The following is a 16,747-nucleotide window of genomic DNA, read 5'->3' on the forward strand; positions in this document are numbered from 1 at the left end:
TCCATTCGTAAAGATGAAAAGAACATCTATGCAATGGCTACTGTGTCTTTCAACAAGGAAGCAAAGTGCTTCCTGACAAGTTGTAATGAGTTCATAGTGAAAATGGAATTTGCCCTAGCCATTTGGATCAGCGACAGCCACAAGAAGAACATTCCGTTGGATTCGCTGGTCATCCGGGAGAAGGCGAGGCAGCTCTATCAGGGCTTTACGGCAGGCGAACCCCAACCAGGACCCTCTTCTGCGACATTCATGGATTTTACGGTGAGCAAGGGTTGGATCAAGAAGTTCCAGAAGAGGTATCATCTGAAGAGTGTTGTTCTCCACAGAGAAGCTGCCTCTGCTGACCAGCCTGCAGCAGAGGACGACGTGAACAGCACACTCCAGAAGATCCTTGAGAAGGGTGAATATCATCCAGAACACGTGGATGAGCTGCTGGATCCCTTAAGTGATGAGGATCTAGTGGAGATGACTGAGTCTGTGAGGGAGGAGGAGGAAGAGCAGCCAGAGGTTCCTGGGGGTCAGGAGGAGGAAGTTGGCCTTACACTTGAGCATCTCTCGCAAGTCATGAGAACTATTAAGGTAGGACAGGACATGATTGGCGAATGGTACCCACAAATGATGCGTGCATTGCGGTTCCGGAATGCACCTGATAGAGCGATAGAACCCTACAGAAGCCTCCTCACGCATGTGAAAAGGCAGCGCCAGCAACTGCCTATCACGATGTTCTTCATCCGCGCACCCAGACACCCACTGCCTACTCCTAGTGCTCCTTCAGGGGAAGAAGACGTCGTACCTGTTGAAGACACTGCACCACCTGAAGACTCTCCTACTGAGGTCATGCCTTCGGAGGAGCAGTAACCTTGCTCTTCTTTACTGGGCAGTACATCTCTTCATCTTCATCGCTTCATCATCGAACAAGTTGCACTGTTTTCATAGGTTAGTGGTTGTGTGTAAGGACTGTGTGTGTGTGTAATTAAATGTACAATAATAATATGGTATTTGTAACATCTGTTTTATTTTCTCTTATTTTGTCTAACATATTGGGTAATACAAGTGTAATGGTGTCTAAAGGGTGTTATTTCATGTCTAGAGGTCTCTAATAATGTTAAAAAACATATTTAGAAGGTCGTAAACAGGTTTTCTATGCCCCAACTGCAAAAATATTCAATTTATAAATAAAGAATCCTACTTTGCAGAAATTCATTTATCATGGTAGAATGTGGAACTGATTAACTGCAATAAACGAGGGCTGACTGTATTTATCATTGCATATTTTCAAGGTTTGTTCATGCTGTACCATTTATCAGTAATCCTTTCTCCATTATAATATCCAGTCATAAGGATATATCACATTTTGTTTATCTACTCATCAGTAGGTGGAAACACTTTTTTGGCTGTTATGAATAATGTTACAAACATTTGTGTAACAGTTTTGTGTGGCTGTATTTTCATTTGTTCTGGGTAGGTACCAAAGAGTTGAATTGCTGGGTCTTAGGGAAGTTATGAGTTTTTCGTAGTGGTTACTCTGGAGGATTACTCAGATGATAACTTGGAACAATATAATTTGGATTAATACCAACTTAATAATGTGTTAAACTTTGGTTTATATTATCTCCATTTTCTTCCGTCTCCTGTTTGCAATTATTGTAATAAAATTATATCTTTATATAGAGTTTAAGCCCAGAGAGTTTTAATTATTGCTTTATATCCTTTAGCTTAGAAGAAGAAAAGAGTTACAAACAAAAATACATTTCTGCTGTGTTTTATGTTTGCCTTCTAGTTATCTTTACTGTTCTTTATTTCTTTGCATGGATTTGAATTTTACTGTTCAGTATCCTTCCTTTTCCATTGTACTGTATCCTATAGCACAGTTCTGCTAGAGATAAATTCTATATTGTTGTTTATTTGGGAATGTCTTTGTTTCTTCATTTTTGAATTATAGCTTTGCTGGATATAAAATTCTTGGTTTACAGGTTTTTAAAAAAATTTCAGCAGTTATAATTTGTCATGCCACTGTCTCTGGCTTCCATGGTTTCTTTCCTTTTTTTTCTAATCTTCACCTGAGGATATTTTTCTATTCATCTTCAGATAGAGTGGGAGGGAGAGAAAGGGAGAAAAAAGGGAAAAAGAGAGAGAAATCTGGACAGGTTGCCTCTTGCACAACCCCGATCAGGGCCAGGGATGAACAGCAACCAAGTTATGTGTCCTTGACCGTAATCAAACCTGCGACTCATTAGTCCGCTGGCCAACACTCTATCGCGGAGCCAAACCAGCCAGGGCTGGCTTCCATGGTTTCTCATGAGAAGTCTTGTGAGTATAACTGGATGTACATAGCATTAACAATATAAAACAATAATAGTAACCTCAGAGGATTAACCTAGTCCTCTTAGTTCTGTTATTTGATATTTGGCACAACTATTATTTACTTAACCATGCAAATGTATAATTTGGAATTATCTATATTGATACATTGTTCTGAAAAATATTCATGACCATTTCCCTTTCTAAACACATAGTACCCCGATAATAAATTTCTTTTCTGTGTGCTTAAATCTTGTAACTCCCTCACTGTTGTTGAATTTGAGCTTGTTTTTATATGTCATGCAACACCTCAAACATTTACAAACTATCTTGGTTCACTGTGTTATAAGCTACACCCATGCACATCTGGTGTTACAATTTTCCCCTTCTCAAATAACACTCCTTCCACCACTTTGAAATAATTTTTAAGCTGAAATCTTTATGTCATCCACTTCCCCGAGTAAACTTTACATCTTTTTCAGTGTAAAGTGCCATGTTTATTGTAGTAATTTTTTAAAACAAAGAAAACATGTAAAACTTTTAGTTGAATTTTGAGTTTTTTGTTTTTTTTTAATTGGGTTCTTTTATTGTTGTTTTTTTTTATGGAATTAATGATGAAGTTTTAGAACATTGTGCTCTTAACTCCATTTTCCCCATAAGCACTGTGGATTTATTGCATGATTTTGTACAGTATGGTGATTTTAAGGACTTTAAATGTTGTGATATAGAATCTCATATCTATCCATTCCTCTGTCTAGTCATTAGTCCATCTTATTTTTTTATTCATTTCAAAGTAGACTGACTTCACACCTAATCACTACAGTATGCATATTAACTAGAATTTGATATTTGTTCACTCTGTTTAAAATTGTAATATTTATGTGCAGTGAAATACACAAATCTTAAGTGTATTATCTGAATTTTTTTGCAGATACATAAACCTGTGAAGTGTAAACTTCTGTCAAAATACAGAACAATACCATCATCCTCAGAAATGTTTCCTTGTGCTATTTCCCAGTTGTGCCCTGTCCTTACCCTTTCATTTTGCCTCTTTTTAGAACTTCATGTGAAAGGAATCATGATTCAATATAGCATTTTTTAAATCATCCATATAGTGTATATCAGTAATTCACTTTTGTATTTTTTAATTGAATTTATTGGGGTGACATTGGTTAATAAAATTAAATAGGTTTCGAGTGTACAATTCTATAATACATCATCAGTATATTGTGTGTTCACCACCCCAAGACAGATTTCCTTCCATCACCATTTATCCCCCACTTTGCCCTCTTCTACCGTCTATCCCTCTTTCCCTCTGGTAATCACCACACTTGTCTGTGTCTGTGAGTTGTTTTTTGTTTTTGTGTGTGTGTTTTTTTTTCTTAATCCCATCACCTTTCTGACCCTCTCCCCCTATACTTCTCCCCATTGACAGCTGTCAATCTGTTCTTTGTATCTGTGAAAGTCTGTTTCTATTCTGTTTGTTAGTTTTTGTTCATTAGATTCCTCATATGACTGGAATCACGTGATACTTATCTTTCTCTGACTGGCTTATTTTACTTAGTGGAATGTTCTCCATTCCATCCATGCTGTCAAAAAGGATAAGATTTTTTTTTTTATGACCAAGTAGTATTCCATTGTGTAAACGTACCACAGATTTTTGAGCCACTCACCTACTGATGGGCACTTAGGCTGCTTCCAAATCTTGGCTATTGTAAATAATACTGTAGTGATCACAGGGGTACATCTGTTCTTTCCAATTAATGTTTTGGGTTTCTTCAGTTATGGTCCCAGAATTGGAATCACTTCCATTTTTAAATTAAAAATTGGAAGCAGTTCCATTTTTAATTTTTTGAGGTAACTCCCTTTTTCCGGAATCCTCACCAACACTTGTTTGTTGATGATAGTGATTCTGACAGGTGTAAGGTGATACCTCATTGTGGTTTTAATTTGCATTTCTCTGATGATTAATGATGCATATTTTCATATGTCTATTGGTCATTTGTATGTCCTCTTTGGAGAAGTGCCTATTTAGGTTCTTCACCAATTTTATAATTGGATTGTTTGGGGGTTTTTTTTGGTTTTGAGTTATATAAGTTTTTTTTAAATAAATTTTGGGTATAAACCCCTTATCACATGCATCATTGGTGAATATGTTCTCCCATGCAGTGGGTTGTCTTTTCATTTTATTGATGGTTTCCCTTGCTGTGTAAAAAGTTTTAGCCTCATTTGTTTATTTTTTCTTTTGTTTTTCTTGCCCGAGGTGTTTCAGAAAAAATATTGTGAAGAGAAGTGTCAGAGATTCTACTGCCTATACACTAGTTTTCGTCTAGGACTTTTACAGTTTCAAGTCTAGCATTTAAGTCTTTCATCCATTTTGAATTTATTCCTGGGTATGGTATAAACTGATGGTCTAGTTTTATTTTTATTTTTTTGCGTGTACTTGTCCAATTTCACAACACTGTTTATTGAATATAGACTATCTCTACCCATTATGTGTTCTTGCCTCCTTTGTCAAATATCAATTGATCTTAAAGGTGTGGGTTTATTTCTGGGATGTTTATTCTATTCCATTGCCCTATATGTCTGTTTTTATGTCAGTACCATGCTGTTTTCATTATTGTGGCCTTGTAGTACTGTTCGATATCAGGTAAAATAATTCCTCCAATTTTATTTTTATATCTCAAGATTGCTGTGGCTCTCTAGAGTCTTTTGCATTTCCATATAAATTTTTGGAATATTTGTTCTAGTTCTATGACATATACCATTGGTATCTTGATAGGACTTGTGTTGAATCTGTAGATTGTTTTGGGAAGTATGGGCATTTTTATGATGTTTTTCTTATCCATGAACATACTATATGCTTCCACTTATTTGTATCTTCTTCCGTTTCTTTCTTCAGTGTCTTATAATTTTCTGAGTACAAGTCCTTAGTTATATTTATTCCTAGATATTTTACTTTTTTGATATAGTGATACATGGAATTGATTTGTTAGTTTTGCTCTCTGATAGTTCAGTATTTGGTACATAAAAATGCAACTGATTTCTGGATATTTATTTTGTGTCCTGCTACTTTATTGAATTCATTGATCAGTTCTAGTTTTTGTGTGTGGAATCTCTAGGGTTCTCTATATACAGTATCATGTCATCTACAGATAATGACAGTTCTACTTCTTCTTTTCCAATTTGGATACCTTTTATTTCTTCTTGTCTGTTGCTGTGACTAGGACTTCCAGTACTATGTTGAATAAAAGTGGTGAAAGCGATATCCCTACCTTATTCCTGACCTTAATGGAAAAGTTTTTAGTGTTTGCTCATCGAGTATGATGTTAGCTGTGGGTTTGTCACATGTAACCTTTATTACGTAGAGATAGGTTCCCTCTATTCCCATTTGGCTAAGAGTTTTTATCATAAGTGGGTGCTAGATTTTATCCGATACTTTTTCTGCATTTATTGATATAATTATGTGATTTTTATCTTTCATTTTGTTTATGTGGTGTATCACATTTCTGGATTTGTGGATATTATGCAAACCTTGTAGCCTCGTATTAATCCCACTTGATCACTTCTGGTCAAGATGGCAGTGTAGGTAAACGCGGTATCGCATCCTCCCACAACCACATCAAAGTTACAACTGAACTACAAAACAACCATCATTCAAAACTGCCTGAAATCAAGCTGAGTGGAATGTTTAGTCCTACAACTATGAAATTAAAGAAGCAGCCACATCGAGACTGGTAGGAGGGGCGGAGGCGGATGGGCTGGTCCCACACCCAAGTGTGGCGGATAAAAATCAGGAGGGACACCTGGCTGGGAAGGTCCTCCCTGAGGACTGAGGGGTCCCTGTCCCACACCAGGCGCCCCGCTCAGGGTTCCAGGGCCAGGAAGAGAAGTCCCCATATTTTCTGGCTGCAAAAACCAGCGGGAACTGAGGCTCAGGGAGTCTGAGGCAGCTGGAGCCCCAGGCAGCTCCTCTTAAAGGGCCTGCGCACGGAGTTACTTGGACTTGCTCCCTTTAAACTCAGAGGAGAAGCAGCTTGAGGGGTACCAGCGACATACAGGGAAGAACTGAGCTGTTTGGCATTGGAGAGGGGGCTTTCTCCTGGACAGACGTGCTGTCAGAGACCTTTGTTCCTTTGGTGAGCCCTTCCCTGGGACGACAGACAGCCGCTATATCTGGGACTCCAGCAACCTGGCTCACACTGTTTGCCCACCCTGGTGATTCCTTGAGGCCTTGCCCCACCCAATTTTCAGGCCCATCCAAGCTGTTGCCAGTTGCTTAACCATAGGATTGGCCTGTCTTGGATCCTGCTTCAGGTTTTCCTGAATTCTTTCAAACAACAGCACCTGGTCTCAGCTATCTCCATACCTCTCATTAAGTAATACATAGAAACAAACACAGGGAGGTAGCCAAAATGAGACAAAGAAACAGGTCCCAAATGAAAGAACAGAACAAAACTCCAGGGAAAGAACTAAGCGAAATGGAGATAAGCAACCTAACAGATGCTGAGTTCAAAACACTGCTTATAAAGATGCTCAATGAACTTAGTGAGAACCTCAGCAAACTTAGTGAGGGCCTCAAGAGCATAAGAAAGGATCTGTCAGAAATGATGGATACATAGTCAGAAATGAAGGGGGCACTAACAAAAATAAAAAATAGTTTACACAGATTCAATAGTAGAGTAGGTAAAGCCAAGAAGCAAACCATCGATTTGGAATATAAGGAAGCAAAAAACACCCAATCAGAACAGCAAAAAGAAAAAAGAATAAAAAAAAATGAAGATAGTGTAAGGAGCCTCTGGGACAACTTCAGGCATGCCAACATTTACATCTTGGGGGTGCCAGAAGGAGAAGAGAGAGAACAAGAAATCGAAAACCTATTTGAAACAATAATGGCAGAAAACTTCCCTAACTTGGTGAAGGAAACAGACATACAAGTCCAGGAAGCACAGAGAAGAGTCCCAAACAAGATGAACCCCAAGAGGCCCACACCAAGACACATCTTCATAAAAGTGCAACAGGTTCAAGACAGAGAGAGAATATTAAAAGCAGCAAGAGAAAAGCAGTTAGTTACCTACAAAGGAGTTCCTATAAGACTGTCAGCTGATTTCTCAAAAGAAACTTTGCAGGCCAGAAGGGAGTGGCAAGAAATATTCAGAGTGATGAAAAGCAAGAACCTACAACCAAGATTACTCTATCCTGCAAAGCTGTCATTTAGAATTGATGGCCATATAAAGAGTTTCCCAGACAAGAAAAAGTTAAAGGAGTTCATCACCACCAAACCATTATTATATGAAATGTTGAAGGGTCTTCTTAAAGAAAAAGATAAAATATATGGACAAACAAAATGGCAATGAATACATTTCTATTGACAATGGAATCTACAAACAAAATGAACATGCAGAACAGAAACATTCTCATAGATACAGAGAACATTTTGTTGGTTGCCAGATGGAAGGGGGTTTGGGGGTATGGCTGAAAAAATGAAGGGATTAAGAAGTACAAATTGGTTGCTAGACTGACAAACCTCAGAGAAGGGAGTTGGGTGGGAATAAATAAACCAAAGAACTTATATGCATAACCAATGGACACAACAGTGTGGGAAAAGGCAGGAGGAAGGCAGGAGTGGGAAGGAGGGGGTTAATGAGAGGAAAATGAGGAACATCTGTAATACATTCAACAATAAAGATTAAAAAAAAGAAAGAAAATAAATAAAATCTTACACACACAATAAATAAATAATTAAATAAATAAATCCCACTTGATTGTGGTGTGTGATCTTATTCATGTATTGCTGGATCCAGTTTGCTGATATTTTGTTGAGGATTTTAGCATCTATGTTCATAGGGCATATTGGCCTTTAATTTTCTTTCTTTGTAGTGTCTTTATCCAGTTTTGGAATTAGGATAATTCTGTCCTTGTAAAACGAGCTGGTAGTCTTAGCTCCTCTTGAATTTTTTGGAATCGTTTGACAAGGATAGGTGTTAGTTCTTTGAATGTTTGGTAAAATTCTTCTGTGAAGCCACCTGGTTCAGTACTTTTGTTTGTTGGGAGGTTTTGTTTTTTTTATTAGTGCCTCAATTTTTTAGTTGTAATCTGTCTGTTCAGGTTTTCTGATTCTTCCAGATTAAATGTGGAAGATTATGTGTTTCTAGGAATTTGTTCCTTATGTCTAGATTTGTTGGCGTGTAGTTGTTCATAATATTTTTATACAATTATTTGCATTTCTTTGATGTCAGTTGTTACTTCTCTTACATTTCTGATTTTATTTATTCAGGTGCTCAGATGAGTTTGGTTAAAGGTTTTGTCGTCTTGTTTATTTTTTCAGTGAACCAACTCTTGGTTTCATTGATCTTTATATAGTTACTTTATTTTTATTAAAATTTTTTTCTTTGATTTTAGAGAGAGAAAAAGGGAAAAGGAGAGAGAGAGATAGAAACATCAATGAGAGAGAACATCGATTGGCTGCCTCCTGTATGCTCTCCACCAGGTATTGGGCCCACAACCTGAACATGTGCCCTGACCAGGAGTCGAACTGGCAACCTCGTGGTGCATGGGTCGACACTCAACCACTGAGCTACACCGGCCGGGCAATACATAGTTTTTTTTTTAGATTCTATTTTGTTTATTTCTGCTCTGATTTTTATTATTTTCATTTTTTCTCCTCTCTTTGGGCTTTGGTGGTTGTTCTTTTTCTAGCTCCTTTAAGTGTAAAGTTAGAGTTTTTATTTATGATTTTTGTTCTTAAGGTAGGCTATGAATTTCTCTCTTTGGACAGCTTTCACTGTTTCCCATAGATTTTGGGTTGTTTTGTTTTCATTTCCTTTTCTTCCTGTTTTGTTTTTTTTAATGCAAGTGATGACATCTTATCTTTTTTTATTTATTTATTTTGTTTTGTTTTTTATTAATTCTCACCTGAGGATACTTTTTTCATTAATTTCTTGATTGAGTAGGAGGGAAGGAGGGGTGGGAGGGAGAGAGAGACAGAGAGAGAGAGAGAGAGAGAGAGAGAGAGAGAGAAACAGAAACATTAATGTGAGAGACACATAAGACCCCAGGGCTGGGGATTGAATCTGCAACCCAGGTACATGGCCTTGACCTGTCGGGTTGACGCTCTACTGCTAAGCCAATCTGTCCAGGGCTGGTTTCTTATTTTCATTTGCTTCAGTGTATCTTTTGATTTATTCCTTGGTTTCATTGTTAACCCATTGATTTTTTAGTACTATAACATGTTATTTAGCCTACTTGTGCTTATATGTTTTTCAGTTATTTTCTTGTGATTGATTCCTAGTTTTATACCACAATGGTCACAGAAGATGCTTTGATATGATTTCAGTCTTCTTAAATTTATTGAGACTTTTTTTGTGTCCTGACATGTACTATTTTGGAAAGTGTTTCATGTGCACTTGAAAAGAATGTAGTCTGCTGCTTTGGGGTGAAATGTTGTGGAAGATATCAATTATATTCATCTGAACTAGAGTGTCATTTAAGGCCAGTGTTTCTGTGTTGATTTTCTGTCTGGAAGATCTATCCATTGATGTCAGTGGGGTTTTAAAATCCCCTACTATGTCCAGCCAATGTGGCTTAGTGGATTGAACATCGTCCCATGGATTGAGAGATACCGGTTTAATTTCCGGTCATGGCATATGCCTTGGTTGTAGGCTCGATTTCTAGTAAGGGGCATGCAGGAGGCAGCTGACTGATGTATCTCTCTCAGATCAGTGTTTCTCTCTCTCCCTTCCTCTTTAAAGTCAATAAAAACATATTTTTAAAAATATCTCCTGGCCCTGGCCAGTTGCTCAGTGGTTAGAATGTTGGCCCGTGGACCAGAGCATTGTGGGTTTGATTCTGGTCAGGGGCATGTACCTCAGTTGTGGTTCGGTCCCTGGCCCTGGTGGGGGTCATGTGGGAGGCAGCCAATCTATGTCTTTCTGTCAAGTCGATGCCCTACCCCCTCCACCCCACCCACCTTTCTGAAGATAAATGGAAAAATATCCTCCAGTGAGGATTAAAAAAAAAAATCCCCTGCTGTGACCACGTTGATTTCTCCCTTGGTGTATATCAAGATTTACTTTATTTATTAAAGTGCTACTATGTTGGGTGCATAAATGTTTACAAGGGTTGTATCCTCTTGTCAGATTGCTCCCTTTATCATTATGTAAATATAAGTATTGCCTCACCATTTTTTGTTCTTTTCTATTTGCATGAAATATCTGTTTTCATTTCTTTACCTTTAGTTTGTGCATATCTTTTTATTCTGAGGTAGGTCTTGTGTAGACAGCATATACATGGGTCTTCTTTTCTTATTAATTCAGCTACCCTATGTCTTTTTATTGGAGCACTTAAGCCATGTCCATTTAAAGTGATTATTGATAGATACATATTTATTGCCATTTTATTTTAACTATGTTCTTCTGGTTTTTTCTTTCTTCTTAAAGAGGATCCTTTAACATTTCTTGTAATACTGGTTTGGTGATAATAAATTGCTTTAATTTTTTCTTGTCTGGAAGCTCTTTATTTCTTCCTCAATTTTAAATGATAGCTTTGAATATTTCATGCCACTCCCTTTGGCCTGAAATGTTTCTGTTGAGAAATCAGCTGACTGTCTTATGGGAGTTCCCTTATAGGTAGTTAACTGTCTTTCTCTTGCTGCTTTTAAGATTCTCTTTGTCTTTAGCCTTTGCTATTTTATTTTATTTTATTTATTTTTATCCTCACCCAAGGAAATTTTTACATTTATCTCCAGATAAAGCAGGAGGGAGAGAGGGAAGAAGAGAGAGAGAGAATGAGAGATACATCAATATGAGAGAGAGACATCAATTGGTTGCCACCCACATGACCCCAACCATGGCCAGGGATGCACCACAACCGAGATACGTGTCCTTGGCTGGAATCAAACCCGGGACTCTTTGGTCCATGGTCCAGCACTCTAAAGCTGAGCCAAACTGGCCAGGGCTAGCCTTTGCCATTTTAATGATGATGTGTCTTGCTGTGGGCCTCTTTGGGTTCATCTTGTTTGGGACTGTGTGCTTCCTGGATATATATCTCTTTTTCTTTCACCGGGTTAGCTAAGTTTTCAGTCATTATTTCTTTAAATAGGTTCTTGAACCCTTTTCTCTCTCTTCCCCTTCTGATATCCCTATGATGCAGATGTTGATATGCTTCTTGTTGGCCCCAAACTTTCTTAAACTGTCTTCATTTAAAAACATTCTTTTTTCTTTTTTTCTACGTTGTCTTCAGAATCTCTGATTCGATCCTCTGCTTTATCTAATCTGTGATTTATTCTTTCTAGTGTATTCCTCATTTCAGAGATTGTGATCTTCATTTCTGACTGGCTTATTTTTGTGGTTTCTATGTCTTTTCTCATGCTGTTATAGTTCTCACTAAGTTCTTTGAGTATCCTTGTAACCATTTTTTTCATCTCTATATCTGATAAATTGCTTGCCTTCATTTCATTTAGCTCGTTTTTTCTGGAGATTTCTCCTGTTCTTTCATTTGGGGACTGTTTCTTTGTCTCCCCATTTTGGCTGCCTCTTTGTGTTTGTATTTCTTTGTTTCTATGTGTTAGGTAGATCTGCTATGACTCCTAGTCTTGGTAGGGTGATTTTTGTAGTAGTTGTCCTATAGGACCCAGTGGCATAGTCTTCTTGCTCACCTGAGTTGGGTGCTCCAGGAGTGTCTCTTGTGTGGATTATATAGGCTTGCCTGTTGTGATTATGTTTTGATTGGTATTGGCCCATTTGTGCATGAGGTCGACCCTTAGGCTACCTGACTATGAGGATCAACCCCAAACACAGTGTACGAAGCTGCTTTGCAGGTGCTATCCACACTGAGCAGAATTTGCCTCAGCAGGGTGTGGTACCTGAGGAGATCTCCTTTTGGATATGCTGCTTCTGAAGCTAATTGGATCCTTCTCTGATGTTGTGTGAAGCTGGACACTGGGTGTGTTGGGTCTGGGGCCTCTTGGGGGGACCCTGCTCCAGACCAATGTCATTTGGTGCCTGTGACTGGCCTTGAGTACCCTGTTTGGGGTTACAAAGCATTCCACAGTTTTTGGCTTTCTCTGCTGGGCCTGGGTGTGTGCAGGAAGGACCAAGCCATGCACCAAGGCCAGCTTTTACCAGCACCAGCCTAGGGGGAGAGCAGCAAAATTCCCAGAGTACTCCGAGGCCCACCTCCACCTTTGTTCCTCTGCTTCTCTCTGCTTTTGTCTGCCGGGTGCCTGTTAGATCAGTCAATGAAAGAGCCTTTGGCTTTACTCAAGTTGCATGAAGTAGTTTCTCAGTGAATCACCAGGTAGAGGTGAGTTATATTCACCAGATTGATACATATTCAAATTCAGTGTTAGTGCTGTGGTTCTGGGGACACTCAGCAAAAGTCCTAGGATACACCAAGATTAGCTGCCACCTGCTGAGTTCCTGTAGACCATTGTGGTGTGGCAGGATCTTGGATTTTTCAAGGTGATGCCATCAGAGTTTATTAGGCCCAAACAGGTCAAGATTTGACTGTGTGAAGGGAGAGCTCTTCACTGGCCAGGCATGTGAGAGAAAGAATTTCCCTGTCCTAGAGCCACACCATTTAGCCTGTCCCAGACTCTTCCAGGAGCCTATTTTCAGCAGAGCAGAGCCACCAGGGGTGGGGAGAGTGGGGTTAAAAGATCTCCTATGTGGGGGAGGCGCCAGTGAGGTTCATAGGAAAGCGGGGGGAGTGCCCCCACCCCAAAGCGCAGTACAACTTAATCACTGACACCTCTTGAGTCTGCCCAGACCACTACACCCTGGTCTAGGAAGCTGATGCCTCAGCATAGTTCAAGTTCCAAAGGATGGTCTCAGAAGCACTTCAGAAGGTGGGGCTATTGCTTTCCCCCACACTGATGCCTAGGAGGGGAATGCTCCACCCAGGAAAGATGGCATCTGTGATGTGGGGGAGGGACTCAGCCTCCCTTTTATTTCTGAATAGAATATACCACAACTTGTGTATCCATTAGTTTGTTGATAGATATCCAGGCTGTTTGGGGATTTTACCTATTGTGAATAAAGCTGCTATGAACATATTTGTATTGTCTTTAGGTTGGACATATGCCTTTTTTTCTTTTAGGAGTAGAGTTGCTAGGTCTTTGGGTAGGTACATGTTCAGTCTTATAAGAAACTGCCAGCCAGTATTGCAAAGAAGTGGTACCATTTTATAGTCCCACCAACAATGTATGAAAGTTCTTACTGTCACATATTCTTGGCAACACCGATGTTGCCAGTCCTTTAAATTTTAAACATTCACCATGACTGATTTGGCTCAGCAGTTGGCCTGTGGACCAATCATGGATTTGATTCTGGTCAAGGGTACATACCTTGGTTGCAGTTCAATACTTAGCCCTCATCAGGATCGTGCGGGAGGCCATCAATCGATGTCTCTCTTTCATTGATGTCTCTCACCCTCTCTCCCTCCCTCCTTCCCACTCTATCCAAAGATAAGTGGAAAAATATGCTCAAAATATGCTTGGGTGAGGATTTGAAAAACAAACAAACAAAAATTTAACATTCTACTGAGTGTATAGTGGTATCTTTAATTTGCATTTCCCTTAGACTAATTGTATGTGCAGTTTTATGTGCTTCTTGGTTATTTGCAGTACTGTCTTTGTGAAGTGTCTGATCAGATCTTTTGCCCTTTTTTTTAAATTGGATTGTTTTATGTTTTGAGCAGAAGTTTAATTTTGGTGAAGTCTAATTTGTGAGTTTATTATTTTATTTATTTATTTATTGGTATGTGCCCCTAGCAGGAACCAAACCCGGGACTCTCTGGTCCGCAGGCCAACGCTCCAACCGCTGAGCCAAACCGGCCAGCGCTGAGTTTATTATTTTATAGTTCTTACTTTCTGTGTCCTAATAAATCTTTGCTTTATCCCCATATGATAAGAAGATATTCACATGTTTTATTTCAGAAGTTTTATAATTTTAACTTTAATGTTCAGAACTATGATCCATCTTCAGTTGATTTTTGTGTTTTGTATGAGGTAGAGATTAATGTTCATTTTTTTCTTCCATATGGACATTCTATCTTTTTTTTTTAAGAAGAACATTAGTTACCCTTTAGATTTGGCACCTATTATATAACATTAAGTGACTGTATAAGTGTGGGTCTCTTTCTTAATTCAGTCCATTGATCTATTTGTTGATCTTTATGCCATTATTATACTTTGTTGATTACTCAGTTTCTTGGTAATCTTAAAGTTAGATTGTGTAAGTCCTACAACTATATTCTTTTTCAAGCTTTCTTTGCATATGTTAGATCCTGTGGATTTCTATATAAATGTTGGAATCAGCTTGTCGATTTTTAGAAAACCTGCTGTGATTATGATTTGAGTTGCATTGATTCTAAAGATCAATTTGAAGAGAATTACAGCCTTAATAATATTGAGTCTTTCAGTCTGTAAACATTTCTTTACATCTTCTTTAATTCCCCTTAACATGTTTGATAATTTTCAGTAGAGGTCTTGCATGTCTATGTTCAATTACGTGTTTTATATTTTCGGGTGTTATTGTACATGTTTCTTAAATTTCATTTTCTTAGTGTTTGCGTCAATATATACAAATACAATAGGTTTTTGTATAGTAACCTTGTATCCTGCAACCTTGTTAAATTCATTTAAGTCTACTGATTATTTTGTAGATTCCCTAGGACTTTTGAAATAAATTTATAAACAGCCATGTCATCTACAAATAAAGTTTGTTTTATTTTTCTCCTTTTTATTATTTATGCCTTTTATTTCTTATTGCATTATTTAAATATCTAGGTTTTGCAGTACAATTTTGAATATAAATAGTGGGATATGGAATTCTTGCCTTGTTCTTAGGGGAATAGCATTCAGTATTTTACTATTAAAAAGGCTAGCTGAAGGTTTTTTGTAAATGTAGGTTAAGGAAGTTCCCTTGTATTTCTAGTTTGCTATGAATTTTTATTGTCAATGGGTGTTGAATTCTGTCAGATACTTTTTTCCTGCAACTATTTTTTAGTGGTTACTCTAGAGATTTTAATATATATATATATTTTGTATCATTTCACATAAAATGTAGAAACTTGCAATTATGTAGGTTCATTTGCCCCCTCCTCTTGTACTTTTTGCTGTGGTTGTCATATGTATTACATCTACATATCTTGTAAACTGCACAGTGTATGTTCTTTTTGCTTTGAAAAGTGATACATTTTAAGAAAATTAAGAGTGAAATCAGTCTTTTATTACATACCCATGTGTGAGTCATTTCCAGTGTTCTTCCTTCCTTCCTGAAAATCCAAGTATCTATGTGATGTCATTTCCTTTCAGTTTGGCAGACTTTTCTTTAGCATTTTTCTTAGTGCAGGTCTGCCATTAAAAATGCATTATATTATTTTTCTTTTATCTGAAAATTTTTTTATTTAATTTTTATTCTTGAAGGATATTTCCCTGAATATTACACCCTGGGTTGACATGGGTCCCTCACTTCCCTTTCTGTACTTTTATTTTATTATTTCATTCCACTGTTTCTGGCTTTCATACTTTCTTGTGAGAAGTCATTTAACATTCACCTTTTAGTACATTCTGTAGTTTTTTTGTGTACAGAATAGCAGCAACTAAAAATAAAGATAGCCCGGCCGGGTGTGGCTTAGTGGTCGAGTGTCGACCCATGCACCAAGAGGTCACACCAATTTGATTCCCGGTCAGAGCACATGCCCAGGTTGTGGGCCTAATCCCCATTTGGAGGGTATGTAGGAAACGGCCCATTGATGTTTTCTGTCAACTATGTTTCTGTCTCTCCCTCTCTCTTCCTCTCTCTCTAAAAATCAATAAAGAAAAAAAAATTAATAAAGATAATTTTATATCTTCTATTATTTTTATAGGTCATTTAGTTTTTTAATTTTATTAAATTATCTAAAACATTCAAAACAATGTTTAACCATTGTAGGCATCTCCATGTTTCTGATTTTAATGGAAATGGCTTCAGTGTTTCACTGTTCAATATCTTACTTGCTCTTATTAGATTTGGAAAAAAGTGTCATATTTAAGTAGTGTCCTTTTATTCTTATTTTAGTTCTTATTAGAAATGGTAGCTGAAATTTGTTAAATGCCACTTTAAATTTTGATGCAGTCACAGACAATTAGCTTTTTAACAAATTGGATTCAGAAGCTTTTTATTTAGGTTTTCTTTTTGCATCAGTACTTATGAGTGTATTGCTTTAGACTTTTCTTTTTTTGAACTATCTTTGTCAGGTTTTATTAATATCTTAAAACCTTTTAAAAATTAATTGCATACCTTAATTACCTTTTTTTCATTTATTTCTTTTGTGTAGATAATTTTGTTCTTCTAGTTTTATAAATGAACAATTAAGAGTCTTACTCAGTTTTGTTGATTTGCCAAAACAATCTTAGAAAACCAATATATAGAAACCCTACAGTACATACTTTTTAGTGTAATTT

The 16,747-nt window shown here is 37.6% G+C and overlaps 1 protein-coding gene across 1 annotated transcript in view; it reads left to right on the top strand.

Moving 5' to 3' along the window:
- RANBP9 (RAN binding protein 9) overlaps positions 1-16,747 on the top strand; it is a 91,613-nt gene that overhangs the window by 36,457 nt on the left and 38,409 nt on the right. The gene's annotated exons all lie outside the window — the stretch shown is intronic.

Source organism: Molossus molossus, unplaced genomic scaffold (genome assembly GCF_014108415.1).
Source record: "Molossus molossus isolate mMolMol1 unplaced genomic scaffold, mMolMol1.p scaffold_m16_p_12, whole genome shotgun sequence".
NCBI classification, from domain to species: Eukaryota; Metazoa; Chordata; class Mammalia; order Chiroptera; family Molossidae; genus Molossus; species Molossus molossus.